This window comes from Ornithorhynchus anatinus, chromosome 4 (assembly GCF_004115215.2).
Source record: "Ornithorhynchus anatinus isolate Pmale09 chromosome 4, mOrnAna1.pri.v4, whole genome shotgun sequence".
In the NCBI taxonomy this organism is placed as follows: domain Eukaryota; kingdom Metazoa; phylum Chordata; class Mammalia; order Monotremata; family Ornithorhynchidae; genus Ornithorhynchus; species Ornithorhynchus anatinus.
In genome coordinates, this window is record NC_041731.1 from 42,632,795 (window position 1) to 42,650,710 (window position 17,916).

A 17,916-nucleotide genomic window follows, 5' to 3' on the forward strand; every position below is an offset into this window, starting at 1 on the left:
AAGGTTTTAAGAAGTCGACCTCAGTTTTTTCACTGTCACTTGCCTGCTGTGTGACCTTGGACAAGTCAACTTCTCTGTGCCTCAGTTCCTTCATCTGCAAAATGGAGGTTTAATACCTGCTCTCCCTCCTACTTAGACCGTGAGCCCCATTTGGAAACTGATGATCTTTTATCTACTCCAGTGCTTCTTGTAGTGCTTGGCAGAATAACACTTAAATCCCACAATTATTATTATTATCTCAATCAAGTTACACAACACTTAGTAATTTGAGCATTTCTGAACCTGATTAAAAATAAGAGCTAATTTTCAAATTTTTAAAACACTCAGAATTCCAGCTCAAAAATTTCAACAAGTATTGGTGGGTGGCTACAAGATTCAGTTTTAAAATTGGGTACTTGATTAAAATAATTAAATTTTTTATAGTTAAGGGTATTACTATAAATGATCAATTAAAAATAACTATCCTTACATCCATTTCACTATATACTGTTAAAAATGCCATTCTTCCACATATTAAATTGAAAATAAAGCTCTTCTGTGCCTTCCTTGTTAGTGTAACATGTTGCATTCATGGATGAATTTTCCTCTGCATCACTGAAAATTCCTTTTACCAGTGCTTTAAAGGAAGGAAGCTTTCCTAGTTAGACAATCAAGAAGCATTCGCTTTCACTCTGACCATGCAGATCACATTACTGAATTTCCTTTTTACAATAATGGGAATTATTGGGAAGAATAAAACTTTCCAATAACAACTTGTGAGCCTGGACTAATCACTCATCCTTCTGGCTCAAATTCCTGTGCAGCTGAGAAATTTCTCCCCATTAGAGGCACATCCATCAAGTTACTCTGAGATAAAAGTTTTATATAAATTTCATTCATAAACTCACATTCTCTTTCCCAAATAGCTATTACTCTTTACCCCTGACACCTTGATTTGATATTTATTCACTCCTTTCTACATTTTTCTTTTCCTCATTATGCAAAAGGAAAGGCTGTTCTGCAGGTCTCTTTCTTCAGCCCGATAGTGCTCACCCTCTTACTTTCATCCCCTTGTATTTTCCCCTCCCTTTCCTGCTTTCTACCCTTTTGCAGTTAAACTAATTCATTTTAAAAGTTCATATTTCTAAACTAAAGAAAAGACTCCGGTTACTAACTTAATCAGCCTGAAGTTGAAATAGCTTGCAAACGACAATCACATTACAGACATTCCCGCTAATTTTCATTTTGCTAATTCATAAATTCGTACTTTGCAGTGAAAAACTGCATTCCTCTTCAAAATGTTATCCACGAAAACTGTGATTACTGAGCTTAGGATACTTGTGCAAAATATTCAAGATGCTGAATAAGTTCTTAGACTCAATCAAGGGTATTCATTGAGTACCTACTGAATGCAAAGCACTGTACTGAGCTCCTGAGAAATTCAAACAGGAATGAAACAATTGATCCCTACCTACAAGAGCTTAAAGTCTAATGAGGGAGATCATAATTTACAGAGAGTGGCAGAAGGAAGAGTAAGTGTAAAACGGGTAGTTGAGCAAATATATGGTAATGAACCGTGAGAGTAAATGAATATACAACTTGGATGTCCCACCAGCACCTCAAATTTAACATGTCGAAAACAGAAGTCATCTTCCCACCCAAAACCTGTCACCCCCATCTTTTCCATCACTGTAGATACCACTATTCTCCCTGCCTCATGAGCCCATAACCTTGCATTATCCTCAACTCATTTCTCCCTTTCAACCCACAGTCAATCTGTCACCAAATCCTGTCAGTTCTACCTTCACAACATGGCTAAAATCTGCCATTTCCTCTCTAAACTGCTAGCACATGATCCAAGCACTTAAAACATCCTGCCCTTACTACTGCATTAGTCTCCTTCCTGGCCTCCCTGCCGGCTGTCTCTTCCCACTTCAGTCTTTACTTCACTCTACTGCCCTGATCACTTTTCTACGAAACCATTCAGTCCCCATCTCCCCACTTAAGAACCTCCAGTGGTTGCTCATCCATCTCTGTATCAAACAGAAATTCCTCACCATCGGTTTCAAAGCACTCAAACAGTTCACTCCCTCTTACTTCGCTGATTTCCTACTACAACCTAATTTACTCCTCTAATACCACTCTATTCATCGTACCTCAGTCTCGTCTATCTCGCCACCAACTCCCTTGCCCATGTTCTCCCTCTGGGGTATCTCCCTCCCCCTTCATAGGAACACCACCAACCCACCTTCAAAGCCCTATTTAAAAAAAAGAAAAAAAATCACACCTTCTCCCAGGGGTCTTCCCAACTAAGCTCTCTTTCATTTCCCTTACTTTCTCTCTCTTCTGGGTTTCCTATGTACTTTGACTGTACCCTTTAAGTGCCCTGAGACCCAAAGCACTTGTGTACATATCCAAAATTTATTTTAATCTGTCACCACTTTGAGACTGTAAACTCCTTGTGAGCAGGGAACATGTCTACCAACTCTTGTATTGTACTCTCCTAAGCACTTAATACAGGGCTCTTAACACAGTAAGCGCTTAATACATTTGACTGATTGAATAAACATATATACATAAGTGCTAAGAATAGGCATAAATGCACAACAGTTAAAGGTGGCTGCTTGGCTTGTGGTTTTTTTTTTTTAAATATTTGTAAAGCATTTACTATGTGCCAGGCACTGTATTAAGGGCTAGGGTAGATAAAAGATAATTGGGTTGGACACAGTCCCAATCCCCACATAGGTCTCCATGCCTTAATCCCCATTTTACAGACGAGGTAACAGATACAGAGAAGTGAACTGGCCAAAGTCACACAGCAAACAAGCGGCAGAGCCGGAATTAGAATCCAAGCCCTCTGACTCTTGGGAGTATGGATCTGCTTCTCGATTGATAGTTTTGTCATGCTGGGAATTAAGCAGAGGTGGTTCTCAATGAAAGATAAGAGTTCAGATGAGTTTTGAAGGTGGAGAGGGCTGTGATGTGGCAAGATTCTGGAGGGGAAGGAATCCTAGGACAGGAGACTAGTGTGAGCAGGAGGTTGGAGATGGGAAAGAAGGGTATAGTTAGAAACACGTAAGGAATGAGCAAGAGTGTGAATTGGGAAATAGTAAAGGTAGCTGACAAGAAGGATGGAGAAAACTGGTGGAGAGTCTTCAAGTCAATAGTAAGGAATATTTGTTTGAGATGGATAGGGAATGGCAGCCAATGTAGATTCTTGAGAAGTTATCTGGGCAATAGCATGGAATACTGCCCCAAAGGGGAAGAAGCTTAGCTGAAAGGAGGAGAAGCTTAGAGACTAGTGGGAAGAATGATTCAGTAGTAACAGCAGTAATAATAACAACAACAGTCTGTCCACATGGAGCTCTCAGTCTAAGCAGGAAGGAGAATAGGTTTTGAATCTTCAATACATGGGGAAACTGAGGCACAGAAAAGCTAAGTGACTTGCCCTAAGTCACACAGTAGGCAAGTGGCAAGGCCAGGATTAGAAGACAGACCTCTTACTCCTTGGCCAACACTCTTTCCATTAGGCAATGCTACTTCCAGATATAGGAATGAACATATGATCATTAAAATCATTTTCACATGGAATAGCTACTGCCTTATTCCCCCCATCAATTCTCTATATTTTATGATTTTCTAATTTTTTTAATATGCCTAATACTTGAAAAAGTTTAAGGAAACAGATTTAAATCTTCAAATTTGAAATGACTAAACACAGGTTGAAAACAGTTACACGGAGTAACTGAATACATTAAACTGAAATGCAGGTTCAAGCAATATAATCAGCAATATCTTACAGGAAATTAAGTTCAAAAGTACTCAGTCTTTCCTGAAATAGCCACAAAAATCATATTTATTGTTAATCAGTAGTCAAGAAATCCTATTTTAAACATCATCCTTGCTTAGAATGGCCTTCAAACAGTAGATCAGTAATCCTTATTACCCAGACCCAATACACCCCACCGTAGAAGTAAATTGTATACTTGGCTCTGAAGTCCGTCTAGCAGTAAACACGGACTGTCAATTGGCTTGAGTGAGAATTCCACAGATTCTTCCCATATAATTTATGCTTTTCACATTGCTCTCAGTAATGCCACCACCAGATCATTCAGGTACACCAAAAATAGCTCATGCTAGTTCAAACACACAATACATCCACTCTGCCACACTACCAGTGTTAGACACTACAAAATTTGGCAATATTAAATGACCTCATGAGAAACCCTCCCTATTTGCAAAGTTAAGAGAAATACATTTAAGTGTTTAGTTGAACACTTAGAATATCTGTTCGCACAGAGGAAAGTTATCTAATCACTATTTTATTCCCTTTGATGTCTTTTCAAAGGGGAAATTTAAGTTCCACTTTAGGATAACAGTACTTTGCTCAGGTAAAGGGCTTTAGCTTTAGGGAAGCTGTGTGGCCTAGTGGAAAGAAAAGAGGCCTGGAATTCAGAGGACCTGGGTTCTAAACCCAGTTCTGCTATTTGCCTGCTATGACACCTTGGGTAAGTCACTTAACTTCTCTGTGCCTTGGTGTCCTCAATAGGTGTCAATACCTGTTCTCCCTCCTACTTAGACTGTGCACCCCAAAGTGGGACTGAGCCCACTGTGTATAGTGCTTGGTATATTGTAAATGCTTTACAAATGCCATTTAAAAAAAAAAAAGGTACTTCTCTCCATTCCTTTCAATTCCTTTGTGATTCTATTTGCTCCCTAAGTTTAACTGTCTATGTTCTAAATTGCCTTGAAAAAAAATTAGCACACCCAGTTCTGTAACGCTGGAACACAAAACACCAAATTAGGAAAACAAGAAAATTCACAATGTGGTGCTCACCGCGTCTGATACTGCACGTGTGCACAGCTGTTTACACACTATACTCTATCCAGACAGGCTTGCACCGTCAAAAGAATGTTCTCTAACTCTGCCGTCATATTCTACAAGTAGGTCTTATTAGCACCTCAAAGTCAACATGTCCAGGAATGAATTCCTCATCTTCCCTCACAAATACCCCTCCTCCAGCAAACTTTCCCAACACTGCTAACACCACCACCACCCTCACCGTGTCTCTAAGCCCACAACTTTGGCACGTTCACTGACTCTTCTCTTTCAGGCACCACATTCAATCTACTGCCAAATCCTATCCATGCATCTTCCACAACATTTCCAGGATCCACTCTTTCCGCTCCATCCAAATGAACATTACACTCATCCAAACACTTGTCATATTCTGGTTGGACTCAGCCTCTTTGCTGAAACCCCTGCCTCCCCACTCCAGTCACTTCACTGTTGCCCAGATTGCTTTTCAAAACACTGTCTTGCACATGTCTCCCCACTCCTCAAAAACCTCAAATGGTTCCCCATTCTTTTCCATAACAAGGAGGAACTCCTGACCCTTGACTTTCAGACACTTAATCAGTTCCTCTCACATCTACTTATCCTCTCTCCCACACTCCAGCTTGCAAGTTTCGTTCTTCTCTAGGCAAACTCTTCACTTTGCCTTGTTCACATCTCTCACCTTTGACCACTTGCTCACACCTTCCTTCTACCTAGAATTCCTCCCCACTCCACATCTGACAGACCATAGCTTTCCCCATCTCCAAAGCCCTTCTGAAACCACATCTGCAGGATTAATCTCATTTCCGCACCCTATTTCCTCCCCTCCTGTGATTTCAGCACTTTCTCACCTAAGCACTTAGGTAGTTAATGAGTTGGTATGCTTTTATACTACATCCTTTCTCTGTCTTCACACCAGTTCATATATCTTTAGGCCACAAGCTAGTGGGCAGCGGAAATGTCTACCAATTCTGCAATACCCTCCCAAGCGCTTACTCTAAACACAGTAAGTACTCAATAAATATTGCTGATCGATTACACTCTATCTCTGTCCCCCTACCTGGAATTTATTTTACTGTCTGCCAACTCCTTGAGGCCAGGAATCATGCCCTATTGTAGTCTACCAAGTGCTTAGGATCATGCTCTACACAGAGTAAGCCCTCAATAAATACCACTAACTAATTACTTATTCTAGTAGCAACCTATGTCTGCAGATCTGGGCATGTTCTTCTGAGACTTGCCAAGCTTACTGCACCTGCTGAGAGCAGCTAGGGAATATAACAATGATGATGGCAAAAGGCGAGGCAACCAATGCCAGCTTCCAGGTCTTGCCCCTACTAAGACAGCAGCCAAGGCAACAGCACAGAAATTTATCGTGTCTGCTGTAGCCGCCACCATTTTTGATGGCAGGCAGCCTGGTAGACTGAATTTACCTTCCCATAGTTTTACGTCACCCCCCTCAGGCTTCCTGCCATCAAAAATGGTGGCAATGGTGGTGGCAGAAGTGACTACCATTTTTGGGGGGGAGAGATCTGGGGAGTACTTAAGAGTTGGAGGACTGATTAAGAGACATGGACATGAAGTTAGACATTAAGTGTGAAAACAAAGAATGTCTGGGGTGCAGTTGGATGAGTCCCAACAGGAGGAAAAGGTACAGGGGACCTGGTAGGAAAAGGTAAAGAACCAAGGGAAAGGAAAAAGAATGGGGAAGTGGAAGGGGGAAAGGGCAATTCTGGGGTTAGGCCCTGGAGATACAGATAAGAGGAACAGAGAACCGATGATGAAGGAGTAAGGGAAGAGACAAAAGGGTATCTGGGAAGGGAAATAGAAAGAGGCATAAGAAAGATGACAGGCTAACAAAAAATTCCCATTATTATTAACATTCTCTATGGGTCTCGGCTAATTGTTACTATTGAAAATAATGAGCCCTTTTCTCCCTCTATATAAGGATAAAAACAGAGCAGCATAGATCTGCAGAGTACGGTGGGAGAAAAGCCTGGAGAGACTGGCTCACTACCTGCCCCCCTTGCATTCTGAATAGGGAACTATACCCACTCTGCATCTGTTGACCATCAACACGAGTATCGTTTCTCCCTTCTGCATCACCTAGGAACTTGCATTCATATCCCCTAGCACAGATATTCACCCCACAGCACTTATGAAACGCATATCCTCCTTCTCTGAGGCTTCCCCTCCTTGTAATGTATTTTACTGTTTTCCCCACTAGGATGTAAGATACCTTTGGGAAGAGATTGCATTTACCAATACTTACTCTCCCAAGGGCTTACTACAGAGCTCTGCACAAAGTAAAGGCCCAATAAATATCACTGATGGACTGATTTGGGGACAGGGTTAGGAAAGCTGAGTTTTAACAGCTTTGTAGGACTCTAGATAGCCCTTTGGTCACCCACTCTGTTGATTTCCCCTATTCCTCTCCCTTCGGTATCACCTACACACCTGGACCTGTACCCTTTAAAACTTTGATATTCACCTCACAACATTTACGTTCATATCTATAACAATTTACTTTAGTGTCTGTCTCCCACTCTAGACTGTAAGCTTCTAGCGGTCAAGGAACATGTCTACCCATTCCCTTATACTGTACTTTCCCAAGCGCTTAGAACAGTATTCTATGCACAGGAAGCACTCAAATGCCACTGATTGATCGATTAACTGACTGATGAGGGCAGGAGCAAACAGGACCTGATGGATCTGAGCAACAATGGAGCCCGGGCTCTGGAGACAGAATCAAGAGGGAAGCATTTCCTCTCCGCTCTCCTTCCTTAAAGGATTCCAGTGGATGGCTGGTTTGGAGAGCTTTAAAGGAGGGGTTAAGGGACTCCAGGGAGTCTTTCCAGCCATCCCAACTGCCCAGCTTGATGCAAGTAAGTCATCCCCCAAGTCCCAAGACATCTTGGGATAAACACAGGACTTGGGAGCTCCAGCAGGGCTGGTAGGAACAGTCAGCTTCCAATTGCCTCTACTAAAGCAGATGTGGAGCAGAGTGGTCCTGCTAGCCCACCAAATCCTCCCTTTGAAGTAAGCACGTTTGCCTCAGTGGCAAAATCAGTGTGTGATGATGCTGAGCTTGGATGCACCCCTTTAAAACAATCATCAGAATGAATTTAATGAAGTCAGCTTACAAAAATTTCACCAGTCTGATGTTGAACCTGCTTGTTATCATGATTATCATCAAGGTACTTGTTAAGCACTTACTATGTGCCAGGCACTATCCTAAGCACTGGGGTGCATACAATAATAATGATGGCATTTGTTAAGCGCGTACTATGTGCCAAGCACCGTTCTAAGCGCTGGGGGTGGTACAAGGTAATCAGGTTGTCCCACGTGGGGCTCCCAGTCTTAATCCCCATTTTACAGATGAGGTCACTGATGCCCAGAGAAGGGAAGTGCCTTGCCTAAAGTCACACAGCTGACAAGCGGTGGAGCAGGGATTAGAACCCATGACCTTCTGACTCTAAGGCCTGGGCTCTATCCACTATGCCATGCTGCTATCATGAGACCATCTGATTTTACTTCAATTTTTAATGAAATTCTCGCTTGCTTTCAGTAGGATTCTGTTTAGGATCTTGAACCTATAAAAACGGCTAGGGTATTTATGGCTGTGTCCTGGAACACAGGAGTGTTACTGTAGAACTTTTTAAGATTGGTTTGCAGGAACAGCAAAAAAACCAGAAACCACTAAATAACTAGTGGGAGTTTGAATTATCTGCAACTCTTCTGAAATAAAATAAATCACCAGAGCTATTCTAATACTAAACAATTAAATCTACCAAGATAACTCTTCAAATAATTGTTCTTTATATTTTTGCAACTGAACACTAAATGTTTCTTCCCAAAGGACTCTCAACCAAAAATAAACATGAGGCAAGATCAGATGCTCTTCTGGGTACTAGCCCGTAAAACAGCATCACATTATTTGCAGATTAAATTTTAAATGATTTAAATGAATGAAATCTGTCATACAGATACATGATAAAGTTCCAGTATGTAACGGCCAACTTTTCATTCAGGAAAACCACATTTGTGGTTTTATTACCAAGACGTATGTATGTTTAGAGTCTCTCTAAGGTGATTCTCACAAATAAAAACCATGTTTTACCAACTCCTTTGCTCTTGAATTGGGTCATTTAAGATGCCAAATGTTCGCAGTTAACTATTATCGTTCAGTAAATGAACTGAAAAGGGAAGGAGAGAAAAAAGTGCACTATTTTTGTTTATTAGTAGGGGAAAATTTCCAATACAAGAGACTCAAAGTCAATGTAAAATAAATAGTTTTTCAGATGGAGTTTATAATACTCTAACCACCTAAAACAATAGTTTTCCTTCACATAGGGTACTTCTGATCAATAAATTGCAGTACCTGTTGGGCATGAAATATTGTGAAATGTGATAAATGTTCTAATCCAAAGTTCAACACTAGGAACTAGTCCTAGTGTATAGTATAATTGACATTAAAATGAGTCTTTACTGGTAAGTTAAATCAAAGCGATTACAAAGTGTTGATCCTCCTTGGTATTAAAGGTTTAGCAGTATATTTCACTCCCCTTGGTTCATTGTAGTTACTGGCAATGTCTGAGAATGGTATTTACAAAGCAGGTAACGTTTTTTTCTAAGGTCTTTTTCCCTTACCTGTCAGGTTGGAAAGGTGACAAATAGGAACAAAAACAAAAAATTAGGGGCTTTGCTCCCAAGTTTACCTAATCAGACCCTTCTAGATATAGGAGTAGCAATGGAATTTTTTATTTTTTGAGGGTTTGATTTGTGCTGAGCACTGCACTATGCACTGGATATAGTGTGAAATGTTTTCGGAATGTCAAAATATCGGTTTTAAAGCTGCTACTCAACCAATATTTTACAGTATTTTCTCATTTACAAAGTTTCTTGGAAACATTGAAATTAAATCAGAACCACACAAGATTCAAATTACCTGTAGTGATTTAAGCACTAAATTATGATTTTTGATCTCCTCTTGCTTGCCAAAATCTTATCAAAAAGGAGCATTATAGGAGGAGGTGAAACACTGTCAAAATAGCCACAAGAAAACAACTTAACCCTTTCAGCTGACAGAAACCAGAGAATTTTTCTTTTTTAAAATTACCCGATGCCATCCCGAGTATGCTATTGCATTATACTCTCCCAAACGCTTAGCACAGTGCTCAGCACCGAGTAAGCGCTCCATACGATTCTACAGCAGCAGCGTGGCTTGGTGAAAAGAGCCCGGGTTTAGGAGTCGGAGGTCTAGTCCCAGCTCCGCCACCTGTCAGCTGTGGGACTTTGGGCGAGTCACTTAACTTCTCTGTGCCTCAGTTACCTCATCTGTAAAATGGGGATTAAGACTGTGACCCTCACGTGGGACAACCTGATGACCCTGTATCTACCCCAGCGCTTAAGAACAGTGCTTGGCACGTGGAAGAACAGTGCTTTGCACATAGTAAGTGCTTAAATACCATTATTAAGCATTTAACAAATACCAACATTATTATTATTAAATGGGGACTCATAGAAGTCACCGAACAACAAAAAAAATCCAACATCACAACCCTCCGTGACTTAAATTAAAAAAAGGATGCTCTCCCCAGATCCATGAGGGCATACAATCCAACAGCCCCCGCGCTCTAAGGGATGTTGTCTGGATTGGGGTAAGGATGTGGTCTTTTCCATCGTTGCCCAATTGTACATTCCCAGTGCTTAATAATAATAATTATAATTATGGTATTTGCTGAGCGCTTACTATGTGCCGATCACTGTTCTAAGCGCTGGGGTAGATACAGGGTAATCAGATTGTCCCACGTGGGGCTCACAGTCTTTAATCCCCATTTTTACAGATGAGGTAACTGGGGCACAGAGAAGCGAAGTGACTTGCCCACAGTCACACAGCTGCCAAGTGGCAGAGCTGGGATTCGAACCTGTGACCTCTGACTCAAGCCCGGGGTCTTTCCACTGAGCCACTCTGCTTCTCCAGTGCTCTGCACATAGTAAGCGCTCAATAAATACGACTGAATTTAGGAAGGGAAAGGGCCACGTTCCCGGGTCGGCGGCTGGAATGAAGCCTTCTGTGAGCCCGTCACAGGGCAGGGATGGTCTCTGTTGCCCAAATGGACATTCCCAGCGCTTAGTCCAGTGCTCTGCACATAGTAAGCGCTCAATAAATGCGATGGAGTGAAGGAAGCTTGGGGCAGGGCGCGGGGAGGGGAAAGGGCGACGACTGGTGCGGTTGTGTGGGTGGGTGAAAGCAGGAGAGGAAGCCACCCTGAACAATAATAACCCCGAACAATAATAATAATAGTAAGGATGGTATTTGTTCATTCATTCAATGTTATTTATTGAGCGCTTACTGGGTGCAGAGCACTGGACTAAGCGCTTGGGTCGTACAATTAATTAGAGAGGCAGCGTGGCCCAACCACGGGCTTCCGGGCTGAAGGAGCGCTTGCGATGGGCCATTATGTAACAGCACAAAATCGTGTGGTCTTTCGATGTGCCAAGCACTGTTCTAAGCACTGGGATAAAAGCCGGCACTCACCCCTCAATGTGCCAAGCACTGGGATAATAGCCGGCACTCACCCCTCCATGTGCCCAGCACTGTTCTGAGCACTGGGATAGAGGCCAGCACTCACCCCTCAATGTGCCAAGCACTGTTCTAAGCACTGGGATAAAAGCCGGCACTCACCCCCTCAATGTGCCAAGCACTGCTCTAAGCCCTGGGATGGAGGCCGGCACTCACCCCCTCAATGTGCCCAGCACTGTTCTAAGCATTGGGATGGAGGCCGGCACTGGGATAGAGGCCGGCACTCACCCCCCCCCCAATGTGCCCAGCACTGTTCTAAGCCCTGGGATGGAGGCCAGCACTGGGATAGAGGCCTGCACTCACCCCTCAATGGGCCCAGCGCTGTTCTAAGCCCTGGGACAAAGACCGGCACTCACCTCTCAAAATGTGCCAAGCACTGTTCTAAGCACTGGGGTGGAGGCCAGCACTGGGATAGAGGCCTGCACTCACCCTTCAATGTGCCAAGCACTGTTCTAAGCACTGGGATAAAGGCCGGCACTCACCCCCTCAATGTGCCAAGCACTGTTCTAAACCCTGGGAGAGAGGCCGGCACTCATCTCTCAATGTGCCAAGCACTGCTCTAAGCACTGGGACGGAGGCCGGCACCGGGATAGAGGCCAGCACTCACCCCTCAATGTGCCAAGCACTGTTCTAAGCACTGGGATAAAAGCCGGCACTCACCCCCTCAATGTGCCAAGCACTGTGATAAAGGCCGCCCCTCACCTCTCAATGTGCCCAGCACTGTTCTAAGCACTGGGAAAGAGCCCGGCAGTCTCCCCCCTCCGTGGGCAACGGGAAGGAAAGGAGGGGCCGAAAAGGGGCGTCGGGGAGGGGGAGCGGGCGGTGCAGGAAAGGGGGTGTGAGGGGTCCGGATTTCCTCCCCCCCCCCCCCCATCGGGGCCCCGAGGACCCGCGGCAGGGCCCGGCCGCCCAGGCCTGGCGGCGCACGGGGCCCGGAGGACCGGACCGGGCCCGCAGGACCGGACCGGAGGGACCCCGGGAAGCAAGGCGTGCGGGGGTCGGGGAAGAAGAGGGAGAAAAGAGCGGACGAGGCCGGGGTTACCTGGGGGGCGGCTGGAGGCCGGGCAGCTTTCCGAAGGGGGCGGGAGGCGTCGAGAGGGGGGAGGGAAGGGGACGACGGCGGACACCGGGACAGGCCGGGGACGGGCAGCGGCCTCGCTCGGGCTGCGAGATGGAGGAGGAGGAGGAGGAGGAAGGGAGGGAGGGACGGCAGGGCGCGGGGCGGCGACAGCGACGGCTCCCTCACGGTCCTCCTCGCACTCCTCCAAGATGGCGGCGCAGCCTGCACAGGGTTTCCTGTCACCCTCGCAATGGGCCGGACCACAAAAGAAGGCCGGGGGGGGGGGGGGGGGAGGATGCGCGCGCAGCCTCCCCGGCGGCTCGCGCCGGCCCGGCCACGCCCCCCGCGCGCCCTGCGCGTCTTAGGGCGACGGCTCCGAGAGCCCCGGGCCCCTCCCTGCTCCGCCTCGGCCGGGCGGTGCGCGCTCCCTCGCCTTCGTCTCCCTCCGCCGCAATGCGCATGCGGAAAGGAGGCCGCTCCGCCGACGGGGGTGGTGGGGGGGGGGGAAATGAAGCAACGCGCATGCGCAAAGGAGGCCGCTCCGCCGACGGGGGTGGGAGTAAAGCAACGCGCATGCGCAAAGGAGGCCGCTCCGCCGACGGGGGTGGGAGTAAAGCAACGCGCATGCGCAACGGAGGCCGCTCCCCCGACGGGGGGTGGGAGGGTGATGCAGCGCGCATGCGCAATGGAGGCCGCCCCGCCTCTCTTTCCTAGTTGTCCTCATTCATTCATTCATTCAATAGTATTTAAAAATGTTGGGATTTGTTAAGCGCTTCCTATGTGCAGGGCACTGTTCTGAGCGCTGGGGGAGATACAGGGGAATCAGGTTGTCCCACGTGGGGTTCACAGTTAGTCCCCATTTTGCAGGCGAGGGAACTGAGGCCCAGAGAGAGGAAGTGACTTGCCCACAGTCATTCATTCATTCAATAGTATTTATTGAGCGCTTACTAATGTTGGTATTTGTATTTGTTAAGCGCTTACTATGTGCCGAGCACTGTTCTAAGCGCTGGGGTAGACATAGGGGAATCAGGTTATCCCACGTGGGGCTCACAGTCTTAATCCCCATTTTACAGATGAGGGAACTGAGGCACAGAGAAGTTAAGTGACTTGCCCACAGTCACACAGCCGACAAGTGGCAGAGCTGGGATTTGAACTCATGAACCCTGACTCCAAAGCCCATGCTCTTTCCACTGAGCCACACTGCCCAGCACTGTTCTAAGCATTGGGATGGAGGCCGGCAATGGGATAGATGTTGGTATTTGTTAAGCGCTTACTATGTGCAGGGCACTGTTTTAAGCACTGGGGGAGATACAGGGTAATCAGGTTGTTCCACGTGAGGCTCACAGTTAGTCCCCATTTTACAGATAAGGGAACTGAGGCACAGAGAAGTTAAGTGACACACAGTCACATAGCTGCCAAGTGGCAGAGGAGGGATTCGAACCCACGACCTCTGACTCCCAAGCCCTGGCTCTTTCCACTGAGCCATGCTATTGAGCGCTTGTTCTTGTCTGTCCATCTCCCCCGATTAGACTGTAAGCCCGTCAAACGGCAGGGACTGTCTCTATCTGTTGCCGACTTGTTCATCCCAAGCGCTTAGTACAGTGCTCTGCACATAGTAAGCGCTCAATAAATACTATTGGATGAATACTCTGTGCAAAGCACTGGGCTAAGCTCTTGGAATGGACAATTGGGCAATAGATAGAGACCATCCCTGCTCAATGACGGGCTCACAGTCTAATCGAGGGACGCGGCGCTCACTTGCCTATTGGGCCCTTATTCATTCCATCGTATTTATTGAGCGCTTACTCTGTGCGGAGCACTGGACTAAGCGCTTGGAATGGACAATTCGGCAACAGACACAATCCCTGATCATTCATTCATTCAATAGAATTTATTGAGTGCTTACTACGTTCATTCAATCGTATTTATTGAGTGCTTACTATGTGTGGAACACTGGACTAAGCACTTGGAATGGACAATTGGGCCACGGAGAGAGACCATCCCTGCCCAATGACGGGCTCACAGTCTACTCATATCCCAACTCTGCTGCTTGCCAGCTGTATGACTTTGGGCAAGTCACTTAACTTCCCTGGGCCTCAGTTACCTCATCTGTAAAATGGGGATTAAAACTGTGAGCCCCACGTGGGACAACCTGATTACCTTGCATCCCCCAGCGCTTAGAACAGTGCTTTGCACATAGTAAGCACTTAACAAATACCACCATTATTAATAGGGGCGGGGGGGGGGCGGCACTCATTTACCTACTGGACCTTTATTCAGTCCATCGTATTTATTGAGCACTTACTATGTGCGGAGCACTGGACCAAGCACTTGGAATGTACAATTCGGCAACAGCTAGAGACCATCCCGGCCCAACAACGGGCTCACAGTCTAATAATAATAATAATGATAAATAATAATGTTGGTATTTGCTAAGCCCTTACTGTGTGCCAAACACTGTTCTAAGAGAAGCAGCGTGGCTTAGTGGAAAGAGCCCGGGCTTGGGAGTCGGAGGGTGTGGGTTCTAATCCCGCCTCTGCCACTTGTCAGCTCTGTGACTGCGGGCAAGTCACTTAACTTCTCTGTGCCTCAGTTCCCTCATGTGTAAAATGGGGATTAAAACTGTGAGCCCTCATGGGACAACCTGATTCCCCTGTGTCTGCCCCAGCACTTAGAACAGTGCTCTGCACATAGTAAGCGCTTAAATGCCAACATTATATCTATAATTCTATTTATATTAATGCCTGTTTACTTGTTCTGATGTGTATGCATATATAATAATAATAGTGTTGGTATTTGTTAAGTGCTTACTTGTGCAGAACACTGTTCTAAGCGCTGGAGGAGATACAGGGTAATCAGGTTGTCCCATGTGAGGCTCATAGTCTTAATCCCCATTTTGCAGATGAGGCAACTGAGGCACAGAGAAGTTAAGTGACTTGCTCACAGTCACACAGCTGACAAGTGGCGGAGCCGGTATTTGAACCCGATTAGACTGTAAGCCCGTCAAACAGCAGGGACTGTCTCTATCTGTTGCCGACTTGTTCATCCCAAGCGCTTAGTACAGTGCTCTGCACATAGTAAGCGCTCAATAAATACTATTGAATGAATGAATGACCTCTGACTCCCAAGCCCGGGCTCTTTCCACTGAACCACGCTGCTTCTCTATCTCTAATTCTCTAATTAATTCTCTATCTCTAATATGTCTCTAATTCTATTTATTTATGTTGATGCTATTGATGCCCGTTTAGTTGTTTTGATGTCTGTCTCCCCGCTTCTAGACTGTGAGCCCACTGTGGGCAGGGATTGTCTCTCTCTGTTGATGAACTGTACTTTCAGAGTGCTTAGTACAGTGCTCTGCACACAGTAAGTGCTCAATAAATACAATTGAATGAATGAATGCTTATGGAGTGCTTACTTTGTACAGAGCACTCTACTGAGCACTTGGATTGAATTGTAAGATCCTCGAGCCCAGGAACTTTGTCCTTGACTTTTATTATATGTTTTGCTAAATAAAGTACTGTGTGCTAAATAAACACTGCTGATTGACTGACTGATTGACAAGACTTGAAGGTTAACATCTATGTTATCTGTCCAGGAGGAGAAAATCCTGTCATACCTGAGTGTGCCCACGTGCGGCTAAGTGGATGGGAAAGGATGGAAAAGTCCAGGGAAGCAGTGTGGTCTAGTGGAAAGAGCCTGGGTTTAGGAGTCTGAGGACCAGAGTTCTAATCCCAGCTTTGCCACTTGCCTGTGTGATCTTGGGCAAGTCCCTTAACTTCCCTGTGCCTCAGTTTCCTCAATTGTAAAATAGGGATGTGTCTGTGAGCCCCATGTGGAACAGGGACTGAGTCCAACCTGATTTACTTGTATCTACCCCAGTACTTAGAATACTGCTTGACATGTAGTAAACACTTAATAAATACCATTAGAAAAGGGAGTGGGAGGAGGCTATTCTCATCTAAGCCTGTTTTTCCTTATAGCTATCAAAACATCTTGCAATTTTAGGTGACAACTTTGATAAGGATGATGGGGGCCGTTATTAAGGTAGCCAGTCAACTGAGGCAGGACAGTCCCCTAATTTCAGGTTCTGCCCTACCAGCTCTTTTAGGTTCTTGAGAACATTTCATGTATCCCCCCTCACAAAGAAATATATATTTTTTGAAAATGGTCTCTGGTATTGTAGATACATCCCAGCTGATGTGAAGGAAAGCAAGGGAGGATGACTATGGTAAGCCCCAGGCCGGCAAGTTAAGCGTTGTGTAAACTTACAGTAAGAAGAGTGATATTCGTTAAGTGCATACTACGAGCTAAGCACTGTTATGGGCATAGTCCTTTTCACACATCGGGCTCACAGTTTAAGTAGGTGGGTGAGCGGTATTGAATCCCCATTATACAGATGAGGAAATTGAGGCAGAGAGAAGTTAAGTGACTTCCCCAAGGTCACACAGCAGGCAAGTGGCAGAGCTGGGATTAGACACAGGTCCATGTTCTTTTCATTAGGCCAAGATGCTTCCCAAAAAAATTAAGCTTTAGATCCAGAGTTTCCCCTTAGTCTTTCAGCCCTCACCCTTCCCCCTGGCTCTTCCCTTTGTTCCTCTTTCATCTTCCCCCTTTTGTTCTTCCTATTTTTCTTTTCCCTGTATTTCTCCTTTTTCTTTCCCATTTTTTCCTTTCTACCCTTCTTCCTCCTTTTCCTTTCTTCCATCTCTCTGGTCCTGCCCTCTTTTCTGGCTCTGCACTGTAACTATGATGACTGGGTTTCTGCTTACCTTGGTTAATGACTCCCAGAAATGGGCCTTTGAAAGTAAAGCTAATGACATGTCAACAGTCCCATCTTAAGGAGACCAATGAGGGCAATCCGAAAGCAGAGGTGGCTTCAGACATTTGGCCGCCCAAAGGTCAGAAAAAAAATGTAGCCCTCTGTCTAAGGTGGCATCTTTCTCTCTAGGTTGCAAATAACTGAAATCCATCCCTGCATGGTACTTGCATGCATTATGCCAGGCACCCACTGTAACCAATGATGTCATGTAAAAGTTTGCTTAAATTTAGACTTGCAAGTTCATGTTTTGACTGTACACTCATTGTGGGCAGGAAATGTGTCCACCAGCTATGTTGCTTTGTACTCTCCCAAGCGCTTAGTAAAGTGCTCTACACAGAGTAAGTATTGGATCAATATGATTCATTTTCTATGGTATTTGTTAAGCACTGAACTAAGTGCTGGGGTGAATCAGCTGATCAGGTTGGACACAGCCCCTGATCCATATAGAGCTCCCGGTCTTAATCTCCATTTTACATATGAGGGAACTGAGGCACAGAGAAGTTAAGTGACTTGCCCAGAGTCACACAGCAGCTGAGCGGGGAAGCTGGGATTAGAACCCAGGTCCTTCTGACTCCCAGGCCAGTGCTCTCTCCACTTGGCCATGCTGCTTCTCTGATGGAATGATTTAGGGTATT

At 45.4% G+C, this 17,916-nt stretch overlaps 1 protein-coding gene across 1 annotated transcript in view; it reads right to left on the minus strand.

Moving 5' to 3' along the window:
- RAB14 (RAB14, member RAS oncogene family) overlaps window positions 1-12,724 on the minus strand; it is a 31,423-nt gene extending 18,699 nt beyond the window's left edge. The window contains exon 1 of the mRNA XM_001512591.5: window positions 12,445-12,724. The gene's annotated coding sequence lies outside the window, so the exon portion shown is untranslated. The remainder of the gene's footprint in view (window positions 1-12,444) is intronic.
- Window positions 12,725-17,916: the final 5,192 nt, after the last annotated feature.